Source organism: Haplochromis burtoni, unplaced genomic scaffold, assembly GCF_018398535.1.
Source record: "Haplochromis burtoni strain Fernald_Lab_line unplaced genomic scaffold, NCSU_Asbu1 Contig_2479, whole genome shotgun sequence".
Taxonomy (NCBI): domain Eukaryota; kingdom Metazoa; phylum Chordata; class Actinopteri; order Cichliformes; family Cichlidae; genus Haplochromis; species Haplochromis burtoni.
This window is the reverse complement of record NW_024584840.1, coordinates 1-5,765: the sequence shown is the minus strand read 5'-3', so window position 1 is coordinate 5,765 and position 5,765 is coordinate 1. Positions and strand designations below refer to the sequence as shown.

The 5,765-nt window shown below is 37.1% G+C and overlaps 1 long non-coding RNA gene across 1 annotated transcript; it reads right to left on the bottom strand.

The window, feature by feature from the left end:
• Positions 1–422: 422 nt before the first annotated feature.
• On the bottom strand, positions 423–5,531 carry LOC121813765. The gene is made up of 3 exons (XR_006053865.1): positions 4,596–5,531; positions 3,129–3,155; positions 423–539 (listed from the first exon to the last, which is right to left on the bottom strand). It is a non-coding gene; the product is annotated as an uncharacterized LOC121813765 (long non-coding RNA).
• Positions 5,532–5,765: the final 234 nt, after the last annotated feature.

The following is a 5,765-nucleotide window of genomic DNA, read 5'->3' as shown; positions in this document are numbered from 1 at the left end:
GTGTTTCTACTATAAGTTCTACTGTACTGTAATTCTACTACTGTATATTCAACTTGTAATTTCCAGCAAAATGACTGAATGTGAGAGTTTAATGACAGGAAAGAAAGAGCAGTGAGAGCAGAGATCTCTCAGAATTCTGTAACAGATAGATCAAGTTCTGGTAACTTGGATTTCTGAAAATTGGATTCTGAAAAGGATTCTGAAAACTTGGATTCTCAAATTAGATAGAGCAGTAGAGATAGAGGGATACAAGATGGAATGGCTTTCAAATTAGATAGAGCGGTAGAGAGAGGGATACAAGATAGAATGGCTTTCAAATTAGATAGAGAGAGGGATACAAGATAGAATGGCTTTCAAATTAGATAGAGCAGTAGAGAGAGGGATACAAGATAGAATGGCTTTCAAATTAGATAGAGCAGGTAGAGATAGAGGGATACAAGATAGAATGGCTTTCAAATTAGATAGAGTTGGGAGAGTGATAGGATAGACAGAATTGCTTATAATGATAGAGAGAGAGAGGATCTTCTGCAGCAGGTCACCTGTAAGACACAAAAGGCACTGGAATTAGTCGTATTTCCAATATGCTTGGATTTACCATATTCTTCAGACTATATGGCACACCTAAAATCCTGTCATTTTCTCAAAAACATACAATGTGCCTAGTGTATCGATTCTGGTTATGCTTACTGACCTCAAACGGGATTTCTGTGGTACACAGCGCTCAAAATTCTGTCAAATATTTTAGTAAGACTTCGGTAAGCTACAAAGCTGCGCTGCTTGATGTATTGTCAGAGCATTATGGCTACCATAGTCAGCACCTCGCAGAGTAATTTGTACGGTGCTTCAACATAACATTATGAATGTGTGTACAAGGACCTGGCACGTGCTAAGAGACATGCTTATGAAGCAGATTTCAAACTGATCAACCCATGAAGAGTTTGATGGATTTGTAGATGAGGAATGAACTGAAAAAGTGAGTGTATTGTTCTGTATTTTATGTGTTACAACTGAACAGTGTTGAGAGTTGTTGTGAATGACTTGAATAAAGTTTGACTTATCTGACTGTTTGTTTGGCTTAATCTGCCTTAAAAACAGACTTGTTTATTGACATTATGCCTTATAATCTCAAAAATACAGTACATGTAGGGCTTTAAATACTAAAGACTTCTACAGTAAATTATTGGAGTGAACAGAATGACAATGTTTAACAAATGATGGTGGAACTGTTATAAGGACATTTTTACGTTCTATTAAAACAATAAACTAAGTCTATAAACTCAAACCAAGACGTGCTGCTACAGTAACTTACTGTAAATATTAAATGGTCCAACAAAACCAACACACTGAGGTTACAGCAGACAGTTTCAGGTCACTCTGTATGAATTTTGGCAAAATGAGAAATTTGGAGACAGCTAGTTTCTACACAGCAGTTTCTACATATTTCAGTCACATTTGGGGCATGTTTGATACACAGCAATAAGCACTACACTAAATCTATAATAAACTTATCATAGCTGATATTAAGGCCTAATTAGCAAAATTTAGTATGATGATAATTTCTTTGTAGATCATTTCATGATAAAAAGAACAGAAGTGAGTGCTGTATCTGAGCTGTTGCATGTAAGATCTTTGCTGGACATTCCCACATTTCTTAAACAAACAAACAAACAAACAAACATGACTTTCAGACAGTTCATCTTTTGTAAATTAGGCCAGGATTATTTTCAAAAAACAGCCTTGATAAAAATATCAGGCCACTATAAAATGTCTTATGTTTATGTTTTCATCCCACCTATACTTTGCAAGTCATTATGACAAATTACAAAAAGCAGTTTTTAGGCAGTGATTTAAGGGAAGAAGCTTTTGAAATCCACAATGCCCTACCACCAGTGGTCTCAAACTCTGGTCCTTAAGGCCTGGTGTCCAGAAACTTTTCTATGTGTCCCTGTTGCAACACACCTGAATAACATTAGTAGGTCATTAGCAAAACTCTACAGAACCTGACTGCATGCTGAGGTGGTAATTCAGCCATTTGATTCATGTTATAGCAGCTCATGAGTGAATGAACATGATGCAATGAAAGTACTTTTAGAAGTACATTTTTCCAAACACTTAAATTACTTAAATTTGAGTAGTCTTAGGGGATGCCACTTCAGCACACAGTCAAATTCTATACTCTCACTAATGACCTACAAATGTTATTCAGGTGTTTTGTAACAGGGACACGTGGAAAAGCTTCAGGACACCGGCCCTTGAAGAGTGGAGTTTGAGACCCCTGTCCTATGTGAATATTTAATTGTCCCTAAACTGCTAGTCGTGAGCTGCTCTAATGTGAAACAAACACATATAGTTCTGTAAAGGTTTACAAAGAGATTACTAAGGATCTGGAGACCTCAGAAAACAGAAACCCTCCCAGATGTTGTAGCTGAACAGGCAAAAACAAGTTGCCTAATAATATCTCGATGATAACCAAGAGCTGTGCTGACTAACTGCACTAAACTGAATCATCTATAGTGAGAGAAAAACACCAGCATTAAAGTCAAACATGGTGCTGTTACTGTGATGTCCCAGAGTTCCTTTACTACTTCAGGACCATCAACTCATCAGGTCCTGGGCTTAAGTTTAATCACACTTAGGATCTGAAGCACACAAGCAAGTCCAACTGAATGAATGAAACAAAACACTTGGTGTAAACGAATCAGTCTGGACTTTAATGAAATTAAGATACTTGGCATGACTTGAAAACCCTATATTGGGCCTTAATTAAGACTTTTTTCTTTTCTTTTTTTGCCTGTCCTGTTTGGATCTAATTATGACAATTCTGAAATTATAGTGGACCAAAATCAACCAGTGATGTAAACCAGTCATTACCAGTTACTGTAAATGCTTGATGGTAATTGTTGCTATCAGGGCATCCACAGCTGGGTATTAGAGACCAACATGTTTTTACATTAGACCAGGTTGTTCTGGTTCAAAAATGAAATCATCACTTTAAAACTGCTTTTTGTATTTATCCAGGTCATCCTTGTTAGATGATTTGAAACATGTGAAAAAAGCATAAACAAAATAAATCTGCAAGGAAGAAAGACCTTTCTCAGCACTGTACCGCAGACAAAACCTTTACTTACCAGACTTGCGACGATCAGATCAGTATCCTAGAGAAAGGAAACAACACATCAGATCACTGTTTAATGACTTACACTGTTGAACCTCTTCGCACACAATCCAATTTACTGTGACATGAAATAAGGCAGCACGGTGGCACGGTGGTTAGCACTGTTGCCGCACAGCAAGAAGGTCCTGAGTTCAATTCCACCATCAGGCCGGGGTCTTTCTGTGTGGAGTTTGCATGTTCTCCCCGTGTTTGCGTGGGTTCTCTCCGGGTACTCCGGCTTCCTCCCACCCAAAGACATGCAGCTTGTGGGGATAGGTTAATTGGATTAATCCAAATTGCCCATAGGTGTGAATGTGAGTGCGAATGGTTGTCTGTCTCTGTGTGTTGGCCCTGCGACAGACTGGCGACCTGTCCAGGGTGTACCCCGCCTCTCGCCCTATGACAGCTGGGATAGGCTCCAGCGCCCCCGCGACCCTGAACAGGATAAGCGGACGCGAATGGATGGATGAAATAACTAGTAAAATCCTCAATTTCTCCAAGCCTTTATGAACTCACTGTAGTCTGAAGAGGACAAACTTCAGTTACAGAGTCTCACATGGTGATAACATGTGTAATAAAGGCATGCATACTACAGAAGTGCAAAGAAGAGGCACCAATATTTGTTGGTACAGATTATGGCTTTTTAGCTCCATCATTTTCTATCACAAGTCAGTGCTTAATAAAGTGTGAAAAAACCACAACTGTTAGAATCAACAGAAAACCTCATTAGGTTTTAGTTCTGATCTGAATATGTAAATCCTAAAATACATGTAAATTCTGACATGTTATAGTAACAACAGTGGCACACCATTTTTGCAATTACAAAAATTATAATAAAGAGTCCTTCCATTGTACCTGTTGGCAGGAATCTTTTTGTATTTTGCAATATTTCCCTTTTATATAAAATTTTAAACACATTGTATCAAGCAAATTATTAAGAAACTGATTTAAACTTAGTGTACATAAATTACACACAGGCTTTAACATACACAACATTGCCTACTCACAACTCTGGTTCTCTGAGTTTTTTATTATTGCTTAAATGTTTAACCTACCACTTCTGTTCACTCAGGCAAAAATACTTCTATAGTGGTCTGACTTTAATGTAATACATAAGCAGAATATGAGTGAAGATATAAATCAACAACTGTGGTGCTCTGCTACGTAAATCCACAAACAAACGGAGAACACAAACAACTGTATAAAAACAGTTGTTTGTGTTCAAACATAAAAATCAGACACAAATGGCCTGTTAAACTTCAGGGACAGTCAGAGGTCATGTGTGGGGCCTTTGCTGCTACAAGGTATAAATTCTGACCATTTGATTTTGCCCATCAATAAATGGTAATGTCACAAAAACCAAACTACGTTAGGTAAGTTGCTAAACATGTTACACAGTGACAATGTCATATTACTGCAGTTACAATTGCTGCTTACTTACCAGCAAACGCAAAACCAAAGTTCTGTTTCACTCTGTAACAAAAGAACAAAAATACAGAATCAGACAACTGAAATCAGCATCAGAGTCAATACTGCATCACAATCTGTAGTGAAAAAATAAATCTGTTAAATTCTTTGTTTACAACAGCTTTACTATAAACACCCCATCTTCTCTTTCTGCACCTTATTAAAGATTTCTGTCTTTATTAAGGTGATGTGTCGTTTTATCAATCTGCAATAAGCCACAGAAATTCCTCATCAACGTAAAGCTCTAATACTTTGGTGCTATTACATAACACAGCAGATACCACAAGCAATGATTTGCTCGCACTGCACACTTGATCAAATGATAACATCACAGTTTCAAAGCATGCAACAATCACAAATAATACTTGATACTATAAATGCTTGATGGTAGTTCTTCGTATCAGGGCTTCCACAGCTGGGTATTAGAGACCAGCATGTTCTCACATTAGAACAGATAGCTCTGGTTTGGTTTTCTCTGCTTCATACGTGAAATCATCACTTTAAAATGCTTTTTTGTATTTATTCATATCATCCCTGTTAGATGATTTGAAACATGTGACAAAAAAGCATGAACAAAATAAATCTGCAAGGAAAAAAAGACTTTTCCCAGCACTGTACCTCAGACAAAATGAACTCACTTTAGTCTAAAGAGGGCAACATTTAATTGCAGAGTCTCAAATGGCCTTAACATGTGTAATAAAAACAATAATTACTACAGAAATGCTTTGATAAGCCTTTAAAATTAAAATTAGACATAAATGGCCTATTAAACTTCAGGGACATTTTTAGGGACACTCAGAGATCTAGTGGGGGGGGCTTTACTGCTTATAAATCCTAAATGTGTTTTTGCCCATGAGCAAATGGCAAGATATCACAGAAAGCCAAACTATTGTATATAAATTGCTAAACATGTTACAGCAAAGGCAAAACCAAGCTTCTAGTTCACTCTGTGTAACAAAAGACAAAGAGCAAAAATACAGGATCAGAAAACTCAAATCAGCATCAATACTGCATCACTCTCTGTTGTCAAAAAGATTCACTAAACTTCTTTGTTTACTACAGCTGGAATACAAACAACAACAACTCTCCTCTGTTTTCTTTGGTCTACATCTCATTTAAGATTGCAAAACACTCATACATGAAA